At 48.0% G+C, this 23,505-nt stretch overlaps 1 protein-coding gene across 1 annotated transcript in view; it reads left to right on the forward strand.

Annotated features, from left to right (window-relative positions):
- The window catches only part of LOC309361162 (ubiquitin-conjugating enzyme E2 A), a 353,780-nt gene that overhangs the window by 253,045 nt on the left and 77,230 nt on the right, over positions 1–23,505 (forward strand). The gene's annotated exons all lie outside the window — the stretch shown is intronic.

Genomic DNA, 23,505 nt, shown 5'->3' on the forward strand with positions numbered 1-23,505 from the left:
CAACTTGACGCAGAGAAGATAAGACCGGTCCGTTTCTCTGTTCCTTTGTCGGAACTCCCACTCGACCTACGGAGTCCATCCTTCAGCTTGATTGCGTTTTTCTGGGCCCAGGACCAAAAATGTTGAATTTGCAGAGTCCCTTTACACAGCAGAAGAATGAGTAGTACATGCCACATGCTTAATTTCAGTTTATTTACACTTCAATGCTGAGAGATTACAAGCAGGCATCTTGCCTCTGCTAGAGCAGAGAGACAACTCCTCTCTCCTCGGAAACAAAAGAACTCCGAGAGAACTATGAAAAACAGGAAACCAGTGTACGTCACATCCAGTCTCCTCTTCCCGTGAGAAAACCAACAGTGCATTTACTGTGGAATGTAAACAACCTGTCTCGTGACAAGCACTTCGCTGCACAGAGAAGAAAGCAGAAACCAACAAACTGCAATTGCAGTTCTTTTTAGTTTGTTTTTTTCTCTTTTCTCTTTGTTTTTATAGAACTGGTGACACCTATTGGAAGCTTCAAAAATTGCAATTCGGAAATTAGGATTTGATTTTTTAAAAAAAATAATAATATTGGTTTTCCAAATTTTACAACAAACATAGCAACAAACAAGAAAAACATAACAATATCAAAAAACAAACAAACAAACAAACATTTATCCTAACTGTTATAATCCCACTTTTGTTATCATTGTTGGGTGACTTCCTCAAATCCCCCTAGCTGAGTTCCCATATAGTTCATTGTATTAGTTTTCCAACACTATTTTCATATAAAATGTACTTGCTTAATTAACATCTTTCTTACTATTCATTTTGACTTCTATCCATGGTATTCTACAATATCACATATTTAAATCCTAGGCCAATCTGTTACTTAATTCTATTTAAGTTATCTTAACATGTTTAAATTTCTTCCATTCCTCATGATACTCCTCCTCCTTCTGGTCGCAGACTCTTCTGGTCCGGTCGGCTAGCTCCAAAAAGTCCATCATCTTCATCTGCCATTCCTCCACTGTTGGTACTTCTTGTAGTTTCCAATTTTTGGCCAGCAAAATTCTAGCTGCAGTTGTGGCATAGAAAAAAAAACTAACATCTTTCTTGGGCAATTCCAAACCTATTATTCCAAGTAGAAAGGCTTCTGGTTTCTTAATAAATGTATATTTCAACATTTTTTTCCAATTCATTATAAATCTTTTCCCAGAAGTCTTTCACCTTGGGACACTGTCAGAGGCTTAGTGCTGTCCAGCTGGCCATAGATAAGACTCCGGGCTCCCAGCCAGTTCCAAACAATTGATTTATTTGACAAAGTTCAAACGTACATCTCCAGCATTTCCATTAACCTCCTTCCCCTTGTGCGCAGTTGCTCCCTCTAATGTTACTTCCTCCTTTTCCGCACCCAGCATGCAAGTCTGCGAAAACTCCTCCCCTTACTTCCTCTGTGTACAGCATGACTTGTCCCAGGCTCATCCTCCTCCCCCTCTACGTCAGACTGACTGTCAGACGACACGCTGCTGATAATCTCTTTAGGCTCTCTATAGCTGCTGGTTTCTGTCCTTTCATCTTTTCCCGTTTGCCTCTCCCTGACATCCACCCCCTCCTCAAAGGCCCCCTCCCGCTCAGGAGACCCGACTATGTCCCCTTCTCTTTCCTCAGAGGTGGTCGGGGAGAACCCCGCAAAACTACCCTCTTCCTCATCTGTCTCTTCAAACACACTCCTCTAACCCCCAAGTCCTGGTGTTCCCCAGTCTACGCCTTCGTCTTCTTCCTCCTCCTCATCCGATGCTGGGAAACCTTCGAATTCCTCTTCGTCGTCTGTTGCTTCGAACACCTCTTGTAAGGACCTCACCTTGCCTTTTGGTTTGTCCGGGAAGAAATTGTGGAACTCCTCTACCAGCTCATTGTTAGACATACTATCTTCCGGGACCCAGGTATTCTCCGATGCCGGGGCCCCTTCTCAAGCCACCAAATATTCCACATTTCCCCCTCTCCAACGAGAGTCCAGTATTTCCGTGACCTCGTTGCACTGCTCCCTTTCCTCCATTTCGGGTGGTGAGCCTTCCACTCCCCCATTACCCGCTCACCTTCCCCCTCCCTGTAGGGGAACAGCAGTGACCTATGGAACACCGGATGGATTCTCATGCTTTCCAGCAACCTGAGCTTAAACGCCACCGGATTTATTTGCTGGATAACCTCAAAGGGCCCCACCTTCCTGGGCTTGAGTTTCTTACAGCCCCCTTTCCAAGGCAATCCTTGCATGGACAACCACACCTTGTTCCCAATCTTGATGACCTCCCCTGATCGCCGATGTTTGTCGGCTTCCTTCTTGTATAACTCCTTAGCCCTTTCCAAATTTAACTGCAGCTGTCTGTGGATCGCTTCCATTTCCTCCACAAGCTGTTCGGGCGCTGGAACACTCCACGACTCCTCCCCCCTCCCGGGGAAGGCCCTTGGATGAAGCCCATGATTGGCAAAGAACGGTGTCATCCCTGTGGATACATTCTCCGCGTTGTTGTAAGCAAACTCTGCCAGGGCTAGTTTGTCCACCCAATCGTTCTGCTTCTGGGTGATCGGTTGCTCGGGTGCTTTAGCGCGTCGGATCACCAGACTCTGCTTATTGGGCTATTTTGTGGTAGCGCTGCCTGTTAATCTCAGCGAACGGGCGCTGTGAGCGGGTAGAAGTGCCCTGCTTTGCCTGGGAGACCAGCCAGCCGCATCCACCATTTTAAATCGACCACGTGGTCAGGAGCGGCGGCCATCTTAGGTGAGGCAGCCGCAAGTGGGAAGTGGGCTTCCTCTAATTAGGACCGCTTGCTTTGTTAAAGTAGTTGGGGGGATTTGAGGCTTGGAGGCACAGTGTCGGTAGTTTCAGCCGTGGGATTTATTGGTCCGGGACACCCGGTCCTCCAAGTTTGGATTATTCAGGCATTGGGAAGGAGTGCTAATTTTTGAAGGGGAGAGCCCCCTTTTACGAGTCCATCTGGGCAGTTTAAAACGCAACGGGCGTTCACTGGCCAGTTCAATTCAGCTGTCCAGCATGGTTCACGGACTGCTGCCATTGGAGGTTTTTTTGATAATTGAGTGAGATTCACCAAAGGATCCTCATTTAAAAATATTTTGGCTTTTCTCTCAGCGGTTATTTGTGACTTCCAAGGTGCTTTTCTCCGGGCCACTGAAGGGCGCTAACACTTCCTCTTTTGGGGGTTAGAATTGATTAAAGTGCATTTAGGAGGGATACAATTGATTACATTGCTGGCCTTCGGGTGTTGTTAGATATTACACCAAGTTTGGTGTTTTGTGCTTACTGCTATTGGACCCGGGTGATTGCACTGGATAATAGTCGGGACTTGTGTCTTCTCACTACTTATAGCTTACTTGTGCTGAGAGCCTAAGAGCTTGGATAGCTCAACGGGTTAGTGTATGGTGCTGATAACACCAAGGTCGTTGGTTTCATTCCCTGACAGTGTCTGCTGTTTATTACTGCATCACAGAGAATTTAATTAGATAAAAAATTTAAAGCGCATTTAGTACTGGGCTGGTTTATAACTGTTTGCATTTGGTTCCTTTTAAATTCAGCATTTTGGAGTTTTAAGTGCAGTTCTACTGGCTCAGGAGTGGGGAGTGACCGCTCATTTTATATTTGTTGTTAGATTTAGTTCATTTAATATTCAGTATTTGGGATTAGAACGCATTACTACTGGGTCCTGATTCGGGGGTAACCATTTGCTTTACATTTAATCGCCTTTTAATAAATACACTGTGGGTGTTTAAAGTGCATGTGTGCTTAGTTTGGAATAGAGAATAATCAGCTGATTGATATTTAGTTTCTGCACTGGCGCTGGCATTGGGTGGTATTGTGCGCAGACCTTAGCGGCAGTGATACTTAATTGGGGGCTATAGGAGGTGTGCGCCTAGAACACTGGGGTGCTGGACCCTATCCGGCATTAACAGTCGGCTACTGGGGTACACTTTGGACATTTGTATATTCACGTTAGAGCTCACTTAATATCAGGATAAATTCCCTGGTTTTACAGACAGTGTAGACAATACTGATCTAGGTGAACAGGCTGTAGGTTTTTCCTTGAGTTACCTCAATCCCCGGGATAGGCTCAGCCACTGCAAATTTTGAAGCCCTACCAGTGTTGACTTTACTGAGCTAGGTGAATAGCCCCCCCTTTTAACCTTCATTTCGGTTGCAGTCTAGTCATGGCCTCCAACGGAAATCAGCAGCCATCCTCGGCGGCCGGGGCTCCATCTGGGGCGCAAAATGGGTCACAGGCTTTGCTTATGCCATGCAACCCCAGGCATTCGCTCAATTCTTTACCGCTTTTGAGACGTTTTATAGGCAATGCAGGCCAGCAGGTCAGGGGCCCCCATCGGATTCCCAGGATTGCATTCCTGACACCCCACCTTGCAACCAGAACCGACCCAGCACCTCGGCAGCTACCAGGGCCGCTCTTACGTCTGCAGGTGGCACAGAAAATCGCCCCTTTACTAGGTCACAGTCTTCTTGTGGCGGTAAATCGACATCAGGAACTAAGGGTGGCAAGTCAAAGGCTACTAATTCCAATAATTCTAACCCTCAGCAGGAACCAGATATTCCTAGTATCTTACAGGACCCTTTGCCCCAGCCCGCGGTGGAGGAGGGCTCGTCGGGTTCCTCTTCTGAGGAGGATGCCCAGGACCAGCAGGGTGCACATCCGCTCAGCGTTATGACTCCAGTTACAGGTGAGGGCCAAGGTGGTAAGAGAAAGGAGAAAAGGAAGCATACATCGAAGAAGAGCAAGAGAAGCAGGAAGTCAGGGTCGGAAGCTGACTCAGGTACTTCATCTTCAGATTCTGATAGCGACGCCCCTATGGAAGAATGCTGGGGTTTGGGCAAGGACAGCTCAGGGCTTCCCTTATGGGTACATGAGAGAAGGGCTAATTCCTACCGGAAATCCTTCAATGGAACCTTAGAATGGAAGGATGGAGCGTTAGTTGAGGACATAAAGTCCTTCACGAATCTCTCCACTGATTTTATCCTTGGCAATCATTTATCCCAAAGAAAGAGAACTAAGATCCTAAATGGTGATTTTGTTGACATTTTCACTTTGTTACCTCCAGCCAAGATGACTGGCAAAGGGGAAAAGAAGCGCACGTATGGCAAGCGGAGGCCTAGGACACCCCGAGCCGATCGGACCTTTGAAAATTGGTTGGATGGGTTCCAAGTATTCATGGGGGTAGTCAGCGTGGCTTATCCTAAGCGCGCTATGCATATGATAGCTTACATGGCCCACGTTAGGAGGGCGCACAAATTGGCGGGGGAATCCGCGGCGCTATATATGATGAAGACTTCCATAGGAACGCTTCCCTGCTCCCCTCTACGTGCTGGGACCTGAGGGACCAAAACTATTGGATTGAGCACGTAGGTCCTTACGTTGAGAAGAAGCCCCAGGAATCTTCCAGAGTTGGAAAGGCTGACTCTAAGCGTAGGCGTGTGTGTTGGGAATTCAACAGGGGGGTTTGCACCAGGCCATCTTGTAAGTGCACATCCTGCCACGGCCTGCTTCAAGGGGAAACAGTCCTTTCGGGGTGGCAGGGGGTTCTCCCACCAAGGTGGAAGGGGAGGCCACGGGCCCGCATATGGACCTCAGGGAAACTGTCAGTAATATGTCTCTCGGCATGGCATTCTCCCCTATCAAGTTAGGTTCTTTAAAATCACTTCTTAACTTATACCCAAACAGAACAGCTGCGCTCTATCTGTGGGAGGGGTTTAGCCAAGGTTTTAGGATCCCGGTCTCTTTTCCACCCAACTCAGGTGACCCCCCCAAATCAAAAACCAGTAAGGGAAATGCCCGAGGTGGCGCACAAGAAAATTCTGAAAGAAATTAAGGCAGGACGGGTAGCCAGCCCATTCTCAATCCCGCCCATAGAAGGGTTACACATCTCCCCGTTAGGTATTGTCCCCAAAAAGACCCCTGGTGAATTTCGCATGATTCACAACCTCTCCTACCCAAAGGGAGGGTCTGTCAATGATGCAATACCCCAAGAGCTTTGCTCTGTGAGATATGCCTCCTTCGATCAAGCAGTCAAGCTGATTCGCAAATTCGGTAAGGGCGCCCTACTTGCAAAATGCGATATTGAGTCGGCTTTCCGCCTTCTGCCAGTATTCCCCGAAGATTATTGGTGGCTAGGGATTAAGTTTGAAGGGGCTTATTTCTTAGACAAGGCAATGCCTATGGGCTGCTCAGTAGCGTGTGCAGCCTTCGAGTCATTCAGCACATTTCTGGATTGGGTCTCGCATTTATTCTTGTTGCTGATAATAGACAGCGTTGCTCCGCCCTTCTAGAAGCTTTCATAGCACTGGCAGGTGAGCTAGGAGTTCCTTTAGCAGCCGAAAAAACAGAGGGCCCCGCCACAATTATGACCTATCTGGGCATTGAATTGGACACAATCGCCCAGACCTCCAGGCTACCAAGAGATAAATTAGTTGCGCTTAGGGATTTAATTATGCAGCTTCTTCCCCTAAAAAAGGTCACTCTCAGGCAAATTCAGTCGCTTTTGGGCCATCTGAACTTCGCTTGTCGGGTGGTTTCTCCCTGTCGCCCATTTTGCGGTCACCTCACCAGGCTATCAGTGGGCTTGCGATTACCTCACCACAGGGTCCGTCTCAATAAGGAGGTAAAATCTGACCTGGAGGTGTGGCTGAAATTTCTGGAAAAGTATAATGGTACTTCCATGTGGCAGGATAACATGCTGTTGAAGGCAGACTTCCAGGTGCAATCAGATGCAGCGGGTTACCTTGGGTTTGGGGTATATTTCAAGGGTCAATGGTGCGCCCAGCGTTGGCCTACCGCTTGGCAGGGAGGACCCATTACCCGAGACCTAACCTTCCTAGAATTCTTCCCTACAGTGGTAGCGGTCCATCTTTGGGCAAAGGAGTTCAGCAACCATAGAGTGTGCTTTCACACTGACAACCAAGCGGTTGTGTCTGTCTTAGCTAGGCAGTCTTCATGTTCACTGAGAGTAGGGGCTTTACTGCGTTCTTTTGTCCTTTCATGCCTTGAGCTTAACATCCACTTTTCTGCCAAGTTTGTACCCGGTGTTAACAATGATATCGCAGATGCTCTATCTCGTTTTCAGATGGACCGCTTCCGCTCATTAGCCGCAGATGCCCAACAGATGCCGCAGCCGTTCCCGAAGCACCTGTGGAGCCTTGGGAACTTGAAGTGATGCAGGGAGTATTAGATTCAGTGGCGCCATCCACATTAAGATCTTATAAGAAGGTGTGGTCCGATTTCTTACGATTCCGTAATAACCTTGACTTCACCAGGTCAGGTTTTCCCCCCTCCAAGTCAGAGGTGCTTTGTTACCTGGTGCACCTTAAGAACTTAGGCAGGGCGGCTAAGACCCTTAATATTCAATCAGCCGCAATATCATTTTTCTGCAAGGCAGCATATTCTTCCGACCCCTGTGCAGATTTTGTAGTCCGTAGGGCCTTGGAGGGCTGGCGTAGGCAACAGCCACCCTCCAGTGACACATGGAAACCAATAACTTTTGACATCCTTTTCCAAATACATAAAAAATTGAGAACAATCTGTTGGTCAAAATACGAGGCCTGCTTGTTCTCAGCGGCCTATTCGATTGCCTTCTTTGGTGCACTTCGCATTGGCGAAGTGGTCTGTGAGGGTGGCCCAAATGCTGTCTCCCAGGGTTTACTCCTGAGCGACATTTCCCTATCAAGGGAGGACTTAGTGTTACGGATTCGCAGTTCCAAGACGGATCAGCACGGCAGGGGGGCCCTAATTTGGCTCTTGGCTACTAATAAGTCTGGTCCATGCCCAGTAAAAGACACAAGACGTTTCTTATTTTTGAGAAAAAACTTTCCTGGCCCACTACTAATTCACGCGGATGGATCCCTGTTGGCTCAGCACCAGTCTACTCGCGTTATGCGCTTGGCGATTGCTGCGTGTGGCCTGCCACCGGCGGATTTCGCAGCCCATTCATTTCGCATAGGGGCAGCCACTACAGCAGTACATCTTGGCCTATCGGCTGAGAGGATAAAAGACATGGGGCGCTGGAAGTCGGACGCTTACAAGCGTTACGTCAGAAAAAACTTATGTTAACTTATCTTTGTGTCTCCCTTACCGACCTTGGCTTGTCATCTCTACTCTCTTTCAGGAAACTTGGGAGCACGCATTTGGATACTGGGGCACAGCATCGTGCACTGGGCCAAGGGTTATGCCATCAAAACCGGTGTCGGGCCGCAGCTTAACTTACCTTTAAACACCAAGGTGTCCTGGATCTCGAGGAGGGGGATGCGCTGGGCTGAGCTGATGCCGGCGGTCAAAGCCAGAGCCGCAGTGGAAGGCCCTCCAGATGCCTTAGTTATCCAGTTGGGCAAAAATGACCTAGCCTATCGAAAGGCAGTAGACTTGATGTCGCATATTTTGGGGGACTTTGATCAATTGAAGGCCTCTTACCCTGGCATCACCATTCTATGGTCCTCAATGCTGGAGAGGCGGGTCTGGAGGGACAGTCGGTGCCTGGTCGCGATAAATAGATCAAGGAAAACCTTGGACCGGGCCGTGACGCGTAGAGTGGCAGCTCGGGGTGGGTGGGGCGGGTCATTGAACACCCCGGCATAAGGTTTAAGAAGGAGGCCCGCTACCGGTGTGATGGTGTGCATCTTTCGGATGCCGGTAATGATATCTGGTTGAGCGAGATTTCAAAGGGGATTAGGAATTGGTTGCAGGCATGAGGGTATCGGCGGTGAGCTTTTGCTCGAGTGGCGGTTAGGCATTGGTAAGGGAGGGTTAAAAAGTTTTTGGGGGGAGGAAGCGCCATCGCCTTCCCCCACAGCAAAGGGGTAGTCCGATAAAGGACTCCGGGGGGCGTTGCCCTGTCCGAAGCCTATGGAGGTGTGGGCCTAAGGCACGCCCCTAAGTGGTGACCCTGGGGGAGCTCCTAGTTGATGTGCCTCAGCAGGACTCCCCTGCTGGTGTTAACCCTTGCCGTTCTTCATGCAATCGGGCTGAAGCCGGCTAGTCGATAGGACCAATGCCTAAGCCAATACCGCTCATTCCTGTAATCAATAGAGTTGTGTCCTATTTCACCCATTAACCTTAATTTTGGTGTCCTGTGTCTTTATTTCCTCCTGGGGGGAGGTGGGAACTCACCATGCAACTGGAGCGTTGGGAGAACAGAGAAGGCAATTAGAAGCAGAGAGGACACTCAGAGTGAATAAGGCGCATGTGCCTGACCCTACAAGAGTCTCTGGTAAGCCTGATGATTATATGGCCTTTAAAACAGAGTTGTTGTATTATTTGGACCTGAAGGAAGCTGAGTTTGTCTGATAAGGAAAAGGTTGCCTATGTAATCAGCAGGCTGGAAGGCAAGGCTAAGTTATGGACACTGCCGCTTATGGCTAGTAAGTGTTGGTTTCTGCTTTCTTCTCTGTGCAGCGAAGTGCTTGTCACGAGACAGGTTGTTTACATTCCACAGTAAATGCACTGTTGGGTTTCTCACGGGAATGGGAGACTGGATGTGACGTACACTGGTTTCCTGTTTTTCACTGTTCTTTGCAGTTTCACTTTGAGATTCTCTCCGTGCTTTAGAGGAGAGAGGATGCCTTTCTCTGCTCCGGCAGAGGGAAGATGTTTTTCTGTAACTTACCAGCTTTGAAATGTAAATAAAGCAATATAGAGTATGTTGGCACGTACTTTTCATCATTCCGCTGTGCACGGGACACTGCTTATCTCCAACATTTGGTTCCGGGCCCAGAAAAACGCAGTGTTTTGAGAATGGACTCCAGAAGTCGGGCTCCTGGCAAAGGAACAAAGGAGCAAAGAAACGGAGTGCCGGCAGAGGATCGGAACAGCGGCAGAGGGACGGATCGCACGGTATCTGCTCTGCGCGTCAAAATGATTGATGAGGTATGTGCTACTGCTCCGGGCAGCCTGCCAGCTTCTAATTAATGGCTTTATGGCTGGACTTTGAACTTTTATAGCCGGTTTTGCCGTGGCACAGGCAAATGGCTCAAAGAAACAATTTCCTATGCTGGGGGAAATCGAAAGTAACTTTTTAAAGGTGCTCTTGGAGTAAAGCAGCTGCAGAGAGTAGTGACACAGCGGAATTAAGGCAGCATAGACAAAGCACTTGAGAACTTTCGCTTATGAACTTGCCTTTGGAATGAGGTTTCAAGCAGCTGCAGATAAGCAAGTGGCTCAGGCTCACAAGCAGAGGCTGTTTTGAATTTGCCTTTGGATTAAAGCAGCTTGATTTACAGCAGCAGAGATGATGCAGGAGGCTAATGCCAGAGTCATGATGGCTAGCTGCAGAAGGCTGGATGAGGCAGGTGGGGAATTTGATACCACTGATCAGCCAAATGCTCAACTCACAGTAGCCTGTGATACTGCCATGATTCAGAATGAAGCAGATCGCCGGGGTGCTGGCTGCATGGGAAAGGGGGAGTCTTCACAGACGTCATCCCATAGTGCAGTGGAACCACCAGATGGCGCCAAAGCTTTGAAGGCAGTGAAATGCTACTCGTGTGGACGTCTAGGCCATATGAAGAGGGAATGCAGAAATCCCAAGGCCAAGACAGAGCAGCGCAGCGAAAGCTCATCGCGTGGAAAAGGCCGAGGCAAAGGCAAAGGTCCGGTGTCCAGGACAACGCAGCATAAGGCAATGGTCTCACGCTTCACTCCAAAGGTTGCAGAGGTCCAGAAGACGTCTAGATCTTTCTTCGTTGTTGATTCAGCGGCGACCCATCACATGTGCAACGATAAGCGACTGTTCGTGTCTTTTACACCGCAGGAAGGTGCGATTCACCAGGCGGATGACCACACAATTCCCAGTAAAGGCTACGGAACTGTTGTTCTTCACAGTTTGGACTTATCGATACAGAATGTGCTTTATGTGCCGGATGCCAAACATAATCTGCTTAGCGTTGGACAGCTGAATGAGCGGAAAATAGACGTTTCCTTTAAGAACAAAAGGTGCATCATCACAAAGAAAAATGATTATGTGTTGTATGCTGAATTTGTTGGTCGTTTGTATGTTTTGTATTATGATGATGTTGTGCAGGATGACACTTGTTGCATTGCAGGTTCTAACAAAAGTTTGCATGCAGAATGTATTCACGATTTTCATCGAAAATTTGGTCATTTGCATTTTGAGGCAGTATCTAAAATGCCTGCCTTGGTTGAAGGTATGACTATTAAACCCTGCAGGTACCACATGAAGTGCAAGGCATGCGCAGCAAACAAGGTGAAAATGGCTGCGAAAGGTAAGGTGTCTAGTAGGCAAGCTACAGAACCATACCAGGTTGTTCATGCTGATTTGGTTGGACCACTAGCGCCCTCTTTGGGTGGAAATAGGTACTTCATGGTTCTCATTGATGCATTTTCCAGATATATTTATGTGTACAATCTCAAGCAGAAATCAGAGGCTTTTCCTAGGTTCAAGGAATTCTGTGCTTGGTTGGAAAATGTGCATGGTAAGAAGATAAAGATTCTTTTCAGTGATCGCGGGGGAGAATTCACTTCTCAGCAGTTTGAAGCTTTTCTGACTGAGAAAGGAATTCAACACGATTTGTCTAGTCCTCGCTCGCCATGGCAGAATGGACTTGCGGAACGGGCAAATCAGACATTGCTTCAAGGGTTAAAAACCTTGCTGCATGATGCAAACCTTCCAGAGAGTTATTGGGCTGAATCTCTCTCGTGTTTTGTTTACAGTTACAATCGCAGGTTATCTTCAGCGATTGGTTGTACCCCCTATGAGAAGATGTTTGGCAAGAAGCCATACATCAAACACATGAAAATTTTTGGTTCTGACATGTGGGTTCACTCATCACAAAGCTCCAAATTAGACAAGCGTGGATTGCATGGTATCTTTCTAGGTTATCAGAAAGGGTCTTACAGAATAATGATGACTGACTCTAAGACAATTAAGCTCACAAGAAGTGTTGAGTACAATGCCAAGTGGGGGGAAAATGTGGGAATTTTCCAATGTTATCCTGATGACAGTGATGAGACTGAGGATAGTCAAAAGCAACCGCAACAACCCACACCCACTGATGAAGGTTCTGATTCTGAGTCTGACACTGAATCGGGTGATTCAGAGGATTTCAAGAGTGCGAAAGCCTCTATGCGACCCTCTGAAAGCTCTGATCAAGAATTGGAGGAACCATTGTTCACAATAGGTCGTTTTTCTCCTAAGAAGGAAGAGGAGAATGTTGAAGACTTAAGGCTAATTCGTAGGTCACAGAGAGCCACAAAAGGCAGACTTCCAAAGAGATTTGCTGATGAGTTTGCTAAGATAGCAGTAACAGCTGTTAAAAGCTCCAAGAAGGTATTTGAACCTTCAAGTTTCCAAGAAATCCAGGATTTGGATTCAAAGGAAGCTGAGCCATGGTTAAATGCCATGAAGGCTGAGCTTGATTCCTTGGAAAGGAACAAAACATGGGAGCTAGTTCCAGTAGTTCCAGGAATGAAACTGCTTGGAAGCAAATGGGTCTTCAAAGCGAAGACTGATCAAAATGGCAAGATAGTCAGACACAAAGCCAGATTGGTAGCCAGAGGTTTTGCACAGGTACCAGGTGAAGATTATCACGAGACCTACTCACCCACAGTGAGGTATGAGAGCATTAGGCTTATGCTCAAGCTAGCTGCAGAGGAAAATCTACACATTAGTCACCATGATGTGAATACAGCTTTTCTGTACGGATCTCTAAATGAATCACTTTATATGCTTCCACCTGATGGCGTACAGGTAAAACAGGGATTTGTTTGTGCTCTGAAGAAGTCCCTTTATGGTCTCAAACAAAGTGCACGGTGTTGGCACACAAAACTCACTGAAGTATTGTTTTCTCTAGGTTTTCAGCAAGGGAAAGCTGATCCATGTGTATTTGTCAAAGAGGAGGGGCAAAAGAAACTGTATTGTTTGTTTTATGTTGATGATATTTTATTCTTTTGGAAAGATGTCACAATGTACAATAACGCCCTAGCTCAACTGAAAGAGCACTTTGACATGAAAGATCTTGGTGAGGTAAACAACTACCTATCTCTGGAAATAGAGAGAGATCAAGATGGTAACATTCTAGTACACCAGTCACGGAAAATTGCTGATGTGTTAAGCAAACTAAACCTGATGGATGCTAACCCTGTAGACACACCGATGACAACAGGTTATCAGGTAGAAGACACTGAAGAAGCATTTTCTGACACTACACTGTACAGAAGTGTGCTAGGCAAGCTAAACTTCATTGCCAGATGTTCAAGACCAGACATTGCTGTTAGCTGTAATTTGTTAAGCAGACAAGTCAACAATCCTAGTGTTAAGGAATGGAAAGCTCTGAAACGCATAGCGCGGTATTTGAAAGGCACTATGCATTACAGACTGAGATTTAACAATCAGAAGTCTGGTGGTCTTGAGATATTTGCAGATGCAAGTTTTGGAAGTGACACTACAGACAGGAAAAGTACGTCTGGAGTTTGCTATAAGTACAATCAGGGTCTATTTGATTGGTCATGCAAGAAGCAAACAACAGTTAGCTTAAGTACTTGTGAAGCTGAACTGAATGCACTGTCTTATTCACTTAAAGATTGTGAATGGTTGTTACAATTGTGCAAAGAAATGAAAATTCCTGTCAAATGTCCAATCCAGGTTTACCAGGACAACAAAGCATGTTTGGCTTTGCTGAATTCTGAAGGTTGTAAGCAAAGCACGAAACACTTGCAATTGAAGTTGCAACATGCTAGGGAATGTATTCAGAAGGGACTCGTAACGGTGTCCTATATGCCAGGTAATGAAATTCCTGCTGATGTATTGTCCAAGATTGTATCAAGGGATCAACACTGTACCTATGTGCAGAAGTTGGGTTTGTACTGATATTGTACGAACACGCTGCCCAGAGATGTTCACAGAAAGGGGGAGGATGTTGGTTTCTGCTTTCTTCTCTGTGCAGCGAAGTGCTTGTCACGAGACAGGTTGTTTACATTCCACAGTAAATGCACTGTTGGGTTTCTCACGGGAATGGGAGACTGGATGTGACGTACACTGGTTTCCTGTTTTTCACTGTTCTTTGCAGTTTCACTTTGAGATTCTCTCCGTGCTTTAGAGGAGAGAGGATGCCTTTCTCTGCTCCGGCAGAGGGAAGATGTTTTTCTGTAACTTACCAGCTTTGAAATGTAAATAAAGCAATATAGAGTATGTTGGCACGTACTTTTCATCATTCCGCTGTGCACGGGACACTGCTTATCTCCAACAGTAAGCACCATGCCCTATCACATCTGAGTGAGTTTCTGCAGATGGATTGTATGTTTAAGAATCCTTTGCAGAATGCAGTAGCAGAGCAGCAGCTGCTGAATTTACACCAGGGCAAGGATTCTGTCTCTGCCTTTTGGACTTCATTCAGCTTGTTAGTTCAAAAACTTGGCTGGCAGCTAGACAGTAAACCTGTGGCCACACTGTACCGGGCAGGCTTGAGTGAATAGATTTTGGATGAGTTATCGAGAATGGGCCCTCTTGAATCCTTGGAAGAGCTTGTGCAATTGTCCTTGCAGCTGGGACTGAGAAAGCAGAGGAAGCTGGCGAGGAGGGTGCGGTCTCAACCGATGTTTGTGAGCAGCCAAGGTTCAAATGTGCCAGAGCAAGGAATGGATAGCCTGCCCAGACAGGAAGACAGTCTCAAACCGATGCAGCTTGGATCGGCAAGTGGTGGGAATCCTGGAACGGGATGGATGGAGAGAAACAGACGAGTAGAAAGACCCGACGTTGCTTCGCTTGTGGCCAATCTGAACACTTAGCAGGACAGTGCCCCAGCAGAGGGGCGGGGGGTTCTCTATCTGAAGCCTGGGTGGAAGAAATGCCCAGCGGAAAAGAGACCCTGGTGGGAAATGGGAACCCCAGTTCATGAAAGAGGCCAACGACTGGGAGGCGAATCAGTAGAGTGGCCTCAGGTTGAAAAAGCTGTTCCAGGAATTGCTGTGCCAATGACGTTGCAATTTCCGGACGGTCGCATTGCGTCCGTATATGCTCTCGTAGACTTCTCTGAACTTTTTGGACTTGGGTTTGGTGGAGCAACTAAAGCTGGACATGCAGCGACTGAAAGAGCCTTTGGAGGTGCGAACGACTGATGGCAGGCTGTTGGTGTCAGGAAAAAGTTGCTTACGCTACACAATCCATAGGGTTGAAGTTGTCAGGACACCAGGAGACGATGGTGCTGCACTTCGTGAAGTTGGCCTCGTACCCACTGGTTTTGGGAATGACTTGGCTCTTGAAACATGATCCTGTGATAGCTTGGGGGCAGCGCTCTGACGTTCGCTTCAGCATATGGCCAAGCACACTGCCTGGGGTTCAAAGCACCAAAGCAGGTAGGGGCAAAAGGGGCCGAGTAGGGGGAGAGCTTACAGGAAAGGAAAATGCCATATCCTTTCCTTATAAGGCTTACAGGGACGTGTTCTGCAAAAAGGAAGCAGATAGGCTACCTCCCCACAGGCCTTATGACTGTAAAATAGACCTGGTGCCGGGTTCCCAGATGCCCACCTGCCACCTATACTCAATGTCAGAAACAGAATTGGCCGAGTAGAGGGAGTTCCTGAGATAGGGCTCATTAGATCATCCCAGGCACCTGAAGGGTCACCAGTATTCTTCGTGGCGAAGAAAGACACACCGGAATGGAGGCTCGTGGTAGACTACAGAAAAATTAATGGCATCATGGTCCCCAGCCGCTACACCTTGCATTGGCGATTTGTTGGAGCAACTATGGCCGGCGAAAATTTTTACCAAGTTGGACCTGTATACAGCCTGATATGCATGAGAGAGGGGGATGAGTGGGAAACAACCTTTTAATAATAATAATAATTTTTTATTTATATCCTGCCCTCCCCGGCCAAAGCCGGGCTCAGAGTGGCTAACAATAAGTAAAAATAGCAGTGTACATAAAATCAGTCAATTAATTAAAATACATTCTAAAATCAATTCAGAATCAAATTAATGGCAACCATTGGGCTAGAGTTCTATGATGATTACAGAAGGAGAGAGGGTGTCAGATTGTGCCTTGGCCAAAGGCATGGTGGAACAGCTCCATCTTGCAGGCCCTGCAGAAATATGTCAAGTCCTGGAGGGCCCTAGTCTCTGGTCACAGAGCGTTCCACCAGATCGGGGCCATGGCCAAAAAAGCCCTGGCTCTGGTCGAGGCCAGCCTAATCTCCCTGTGGCCTAGGATCTCTAAGTTGTTTTTATTTGAAGACCGTAAGGACCTTCGTGGGACATACCAGGAGAGGTGGTCCTGTAGGTACGAGGGTCCTAGGCCGTATAGGGCTTTAAAAGTTAAAACCAGCACCTTAAACCTGATCCTGTACTCCACTGGGAGCCAGTGCAGCTGGTATAGCATCAAGTGGATGTGATCCCACGGCAGGGACCCTGTAAGGAGTCTTGCTGCGGCATTCTGCACTCGCTGGAGTTTCTGGGTCAGTCTCAAGGGCAGCCCCATGTAGAGAGTTACAATAATCAAGCCTGGAGGTGACCGTCGCGTGGATCACAGTGGCTAGGTCAGGGCGAGAGAGGTAAGGAGCCAATTGCTTAGCTTGGCGGAGATGAAAAAATGCCTCCTTTGTTATAGCTGCAGCCTGTGCCTCCATAGAAAGGGAGGTGTCAAAGATTACACCCAAACTCTTAACGGACGGTGCTGGCACTAATTCTGTCCCTGCAAAAGATGGGAGTTGGCCCCTCAATCCCATATTGTCCCGACCCAGCCAAAGGACCTCTGTCTTCGAAGGGTTAACTTCAACCGGCTCCCACATAACCATCCAGCCACAGCTTCCAAACATCTGATCAGTGTGTCTGGGGCCGAGTCTGTATGGCCGTCCATCAACAGATAGATTTGGGTGTCATCAGCATACTGATGGCAGCCCCAACCAAAACTCTGGACAAACTGGGCAAAGGGGCGCATAAATGTTGAAAAGTATCGGGGAGAGTATCGTACACTGCGGCACTCCACAAACCAAGGAGTGGCGCGACAACAGTTCCCCCCCAAGCGCCACCCTCTGTCCCTGACCAGAGAGAAACGAGTGTAGCCACTGAAGGACTGTGCCCTGGATCCCCACGTTGGCAAGGCGGTGGTCCAGAAGTTAATAATAATAATAATAATAATAATAATAATAATAATAATAATAATAATAATTTATACCCTGCCCATCTGCCTGGGTTTCCCCAGCCACTCTGGGCGGCTTCCAACAGAATATTAAAATACAAAAAACTATTAAACATTAAAAGCTTCCCTGAACAGTGATGCCTTCAGATGTCTTCTTAAAGTCTGGTAGTTGTTTTTCTCTTTGACATCTGGTGGGAGGGCGTTCCACAGGGCGGGTGCCACTACCGAGAAGGCCCTCTGCCTGGTTCCTTGTAACTTGGCTTCTCTCAGCGAGGGAATCACCAGAAGGCCCTCGGAGCTGGACCTCAGTGTCCAGGTAGAATGATGGGGGTGGAGATGCTCCTTCAGATATACTGGACCGAGGCTGTTTAGGGCTTTAAAGGTCAACACCAACACTTTGAATTGTGCTCGGAAACGTACTGGGAGCCAATGCAGATCTCTCAGGACCAGTGTTATGTGGTCCCGGTTGTAGTTTCCGGGTCACCTTCAAAGGTAGCCTCACATAGAGCTCGTTGCAGTAGTCTAAGCGAGAGATAACTAGAGCATGCACCACTCTGGCAAGACAGTTTGCGGGCAGGTAGAGTCTCAGCCTGCATACCAGATGGAGCTGATAAACAGCTGCCCTGGACACAGAATTGACCTGTGCCTCCATGCACAGCTTTGAGTCCAGAATGACTCCCAGGCTGCACACCTGGTCCTTCAGGGGCACAGTTATCCCATTCAGGACCAGGAAGTCGTCCACACCCGCCCTCCTCCTGTCCCCCCAAAACAGTACTTCTGTCTTGTCAGGATTCAACCTCAATCTGTTAGCCGCCATCCATCCTCCAACCGCCTGCAGACACTCACATAGGACCTTCGCCGCCTTCACTGGTTCTGATTTGAAAGAGAGGTAGAGCTTGGTATCATCCGCATACTGATGAACACCCAGCCCAAACCCCCTGATGATCTCTCCCAGAGGCTGAATGTAGATGTTAAAAAGCATGGGGGAGAGGACAGAACCTTGAGGCACCCCACAAGTGAGAGCTCAGGGGTCTGAACACTCATCACCCAACACCACTTTCTGAACACGGCCCAGGAGGAAGGAGCGGAACCACTGTATAAGAGTGCCCCCAGCTCCCAGCCCCTCTAGACAGTCCAGAAGGACGTTATGGTCGATGGTGTCAAAAGCCGCTGAGAGATCCAGCAGAACTAGGAAACAGCTCTCACCTTTGTCCCTAGCCCGCCGGAGATCATCGACCAACGCAACCAAGGCAGTTTCAGTCCCATGATGAGGCCTGAATCCCGACTGGAAGGGATCCAAAAGGTCTGCTACTTCCAGGTGTGCTTGGAGTTGTTCAGCAACCACTCACTCAATCACCTTGCCCAAGAATGGAAGATTTGAGACCGGGCGATAGTTGACCATCATGGCCGCATCTAAAGATGTTTTTTTAAGAAGCGGTTTGATAACCACCTCTTTCAACGGGTCTGGGAAGGCTCCCTCACAGAGAGAAGCATTCACCACCCCGTGAAGCCCATCACCCAGCCCTTCCCGGCTCGCTTTTATAAGCCAGGATGGACAAGGATCAAGGAGACAGGTGTTTGGTTTCACTCGTCCAAGCAGCCTGCCCACATCCTCGGATGTAACAGACTGGAATTGATCCCACACAACTTGACTAGACAGGACTCTAGCACTCTCCCGCCCCAGCCCTGCTCCTGTGGTGGCGTCTACCTCTTCCCGAATCTGAGCGACTTTATCTGCAAAAAACTTTGCAAAATCATTGCAGGAGATCATGTGGCCCGTACTGGGTCCCAGTGTAGCAGGTGGTTCTGCTAAATTGGATGGCAGTTCTGTGGTTCTGTCATGGATGGCAGTGGTCTTAAGAATCATTGACCTGGCATTGCACAGCAGCACCTTCAGGTCATGTGGGTATGCCTTGCTGATTCCAGTATCTGTCCGGTCTGGACCAGACCCGGAGGCAGGGATAGTCTTCAAACAACGACTAAATCTGCCTCCTTGGTAATGACATGGTCTGGTCTTAGCGTGACTCCTCCTACCCATGATCACTGAGATTGGATGTCCCAGTGCATCCCCCCCCCCGGTGGAACGCAGCCCTGACCCCTCCCCTTAAGAACAAAAAAAAACCTTTAAAAATAAAACAATACAAACCAAAAACAGTAAAAATTACAAACATACCAAAATTAAATAAATTCCCAAACCCGACTGAACATCCATCTCACCCACCCCCCACAAAAAAAAAATTAAAAGGGAAAAAAGAAATTTCAAAAACATTTTAAAAAGAACTTTATGCTGTTCTGAGTCCTCCTGGGCAGCAACAGCAGCGGCAACCGTCCTTATGAGGCCTGTCAAGCCCCGCCCTGGCCAGGTGGTGAGTGTCAGGAACGGGGCCCTCAGGCACTCAAGCAGGGGAGTCCTGGGCAGCCATGTAGCATTCGTGCACGCTCTCCACCCCCCAACCAGTCCTCCAAACTCCAGCAGGAAGAGGGGCAGGCACGTGAAAGATTTTCAAAACACAAAACAAACAGTAGTTGCTGCCACCATCTCCTTATTTTTAGAACAGTCCCCAAAAGGTAACCCGAGGAGGAGGAGGACCTTTCAGTATTTACTGGACTGCCCCACACTATGTCACTTTACCGTGACACAGACAGATATCCAACAGGTGCTCTGGTAGGCGACTAAGTGGATTAGGTACTGGTTAAGCTTCCTTGGAAAAAGGCACAAAATACAAAGGCAGGCAAAAATCCTTTTTCCAGATTTATTAAAAAGAAAGGTTATTCAGAAAATAAAAGTTGGCACATCTCTTACAAATTCCAAACAGAAAATAAAAACATTATAAAATATCACTGACTAGGCACATACTCACAACACGAACAGAAGAACAAAACCTAACAGTTCAAAGACGTCTCTTAGCTGGTCCCATGCCTCAACCATGTTCATGATTGACCATGTCGAAGGCTGCTGACAGGTCTAGAAGAATCAGCAGCCCTGACCCGCCTCGATCCAGCTGCCTGTGGAAATCATCTGTTAGGGCGACCAGAGCCGTCTCGGTCCCATGACCAGAGCAGAAGCTGGACTGGAATGGATCCAGAGCCGATGTTTCATTCAGAAACCCACCAAGTTGTTCAGCAACCGCTCTCTCAGTAACCTAACCCAGGAATGGAAGATTGAAACCGGGTGGTAATTGGATAGATCTAAAAGATCTATTGATGTTTTCTTTAAGAACGGGCGCACCACTGCCTCCTTCAATTCCCCTGGGAATGTCCCGGTGCCAAGGGACAAATTGATGATATCCCCTAGGGGGGCCCACACCTTGTCTGGACATGCTGTAATCAGCCAGGACGGGCACGGGTCAAGGGGACAGGTGGTGGGCTTTCCAGCTTGGACGAGTCTGTCCACATCGGCTGGGGATATCTGGTCAAAGTGGTTCAATACTGGACCTGAGGACAGTCGAGGGGCCTCCAGTTCCGCTATTGTATCCAAATTGGCAGGGAGGTCACGGCGGAGAAACAGGACCTTTTCCGCAAAAAAGCTCGCAAATGCCTCACAGCTATGTGTCAAATTGTTATTTAAATTTGGCTGTCCCTCCAGGGATGTTAAAGACCTAATTATACTAAAAAGTTGTGCCGGGAGAGAGCTAGCAGATGCAATGGAGGCTGAGAAGTAGGACTTCTTAGCGGCCTTCGCTGCCATCTCATAGGTTTTCATAAAAACCCTATAAGATGTTCTTGAAGCTCCATTGCAGGCACACTGCCATACTCGCTCTAGCTGTCTGAGGTTCCGCTTCATTTTCCGGAGCACCTCAGTAAACCAGGGAGCCCGGTTTCTGCAGGGTCACAGAGGGCGCTTAGGTGTGATCTCATCGATGGCCGCCAAGAGCCGGGTATTCCAACCCTCAACAAGCTCAGTCAATGTGTCACCAGGGGGAGCAAGGTCCCGCAAGCCTTGACGGAATCTATCAGGGTCCATCAGCCTCCGTGGGCAAGCCCAAATAGGCTCACCACATAAGCAGGGTGGGGATGGAAAGTCAATCCGGGCTTTCAGAGCGTAGTGATCAAACCATGGCACCTCCATCGAGGGGGACATGATCACATCTATGCCTGCGCTAAAGATCAAATCCAGCGTGTGGCCTGCTTGATGTGTGGGGCCCAAAACAAACTGGGAGAGCCCTAGTGTCCCCATGGATGACACCAGGTCCAGAGCCTGTGAAGAGGGAGTGGCATCAGTGTGGAGTATGGTGGTTATAGGGTTAACCTCCAGTGTCCTGTACCTGGGAGGGGCTTCGTTCGGGAACCTGCATCACAGTTCTTTGTCTGTGAGAGTTACTTTCAGTTTTAGGCTGAGAAACAGCTGCAGACACAGAGTGCTTCGGCATGGCATGGAGAGAATGTCAGAAAGCTCCGATGGTTGTAATGAACTGATTTATGGCTTGTAAATAAACGCTGTAGAGATAGAAGAAGCTGTCTCTGGACCTGATTTATTCCTCTTTCTCACACAGACGGCAAGACCACTGCGACTCTGCATTTTCTGCCCAGGTCGTCTTCAGCAAAGTGTGGCCCAGGGAAGCAGCTGGACGGCAGATTTATAGCCAGAATCAGCATGGATGTTGAAGTCGCGCAATACCAATAGGTTAGGGAACTCCAAGGCCCAGCTAGCCACTACCTCCAGCAGGCCTGACAGGGTGGCTGCTGGTGCACCAGGTGGCCGGTACACCAGCCAAACAGCCAAGCTCTCCTCGCAACCCCACACTAGGCCGACATATTCAATGCCAGGGATCGATGGCGATGGCAGAGCGATGAATCTTCCCGGTTTAACAATGCCACCCCTCCCCCCGGCCCACGACTGGTGGAGGACGGAGAAACCCAGGGGCGCCATCTCTTGTAAGGTAACTGTTTCCCCTTCGTGCACCCAGGTTTCCATCACACAAGCCAGGTCAACCCCCTGCAAGGTAAAAAAAATATCGCAGGGTGGTGGTTTTGTTGCCTATAAACCTGGCGGAGGTGAGTAATCCTTGCTCACACTACCCTCGTCCCTCGGGATGGGGCACAGATTGGAAAGGGTACGAGCGTATCCGTATCTCAAACCTCTTCACCTATAAAATCTGCCCCCACAGCCATACCTCACTCACCCCTCCACGGTAGCAATCCCAAACCTCATACTTGCCTCCTTTGATGGCATTGATGTTATTCTTTCCCAGCCCAGTTATGCTGCTTATAATATCAATAACTCGATGTACTCTAATTAGTTGAGTAGGACAAACCAGTTAACCATCAGCTACCTATCTGATTATATGAAAATTATTATATTATTTGTCAGCCTACTATTATAATATTAGACTAACTAATTAATTAAGTAAGAAAATAAACCACAAAACATTCCACAGCTAAACAAAGCTACCATATAACATACATTCAGGGAAGAAAATGTTGACATGCAGAGGGCCAGGAGGCCAGCTGATAAGCCCCAGCTTTGCCGTCTCCATCCATCGGCCCGTGCTCCGACGTAACTCAGCGACCCGGACTTCAAAAGCCAGGGCATGCAATTAGCAGAGTGTACTGTGCACACAAAAGTAGGCATGAGGCTTGTGAAAGCATTCTATTACTACAGATTTATTAATCATAAATCAGAACAAAGAAACATGTCATTTCTCTCTCATGTCGTCTAAGAGAGAACAGCAAAAACAAAAGCTATACACAAACAGAAGTTCCCAGCAAGCTGTGCTGGAATATAAGCAGACATGTGACACGCAACAATATCATGCCTGTTCCTTAAGGTGGAATGGAAATGTCAACAGAAAAACCACCTAACTAGCAAGAAAACAACAATCAAGCATCTAACAATAGACAAGCAAAACTTAAATATAATCATGAAATAATGGACTATAAAGAACTAAAACAGATGGCAAAGGAAGGGGGGGAAGTTCCTCCCACCCTTAATGTCTGACCCAAATCCCGCATAAGATGTTATTAATGGACAACAAGGGAGGTGATATATCACGTTTTCCTCTAAAATTAAGAGCTAAACAAGGAATGGCTAATGCCAAACCTGGTTTATTCTTCCCCCCATGCTTTCGACAATTCTGGGGCCCAGGGGTTCTTGTAGCATCACGCGCCAGCTTGAGTCTACTCGGTCGATCTCCGAACCTGCCAGCCTGGACAACCAGGCAACATCAGGGGACGGGCAAAGGAAGGAGGGGCAGGCTCGGTAAATGCCCTGTTTGATGTCGATGCCGTGCCCGATGGTCTCAGGGGGCCCTCCCCTTGCTGTTGCGCTAGCACTTGTAGCAGGCAAAGTGTTCCTCTTAGCTTCAGGACTCCTCAGGTTTTTCCCCGCAGCTGGTGTTCTCAGGGTCCATGGGGTGATACCTCCGGGGGGG

Source organism: Podarcis melisellensis (genome assembly GCF_964234715.1).
Source record: "Podarcis melisellensis genome assembly, chromosome: W".
In the NCBI taxonomy this organism is placed as follows: domain Eukaryota; kingdom Metazoa; phylum Chordata; class Lepidosauria; order Squamata; family Lacertidae; genus Podarcis; species Podarcis melisellensis.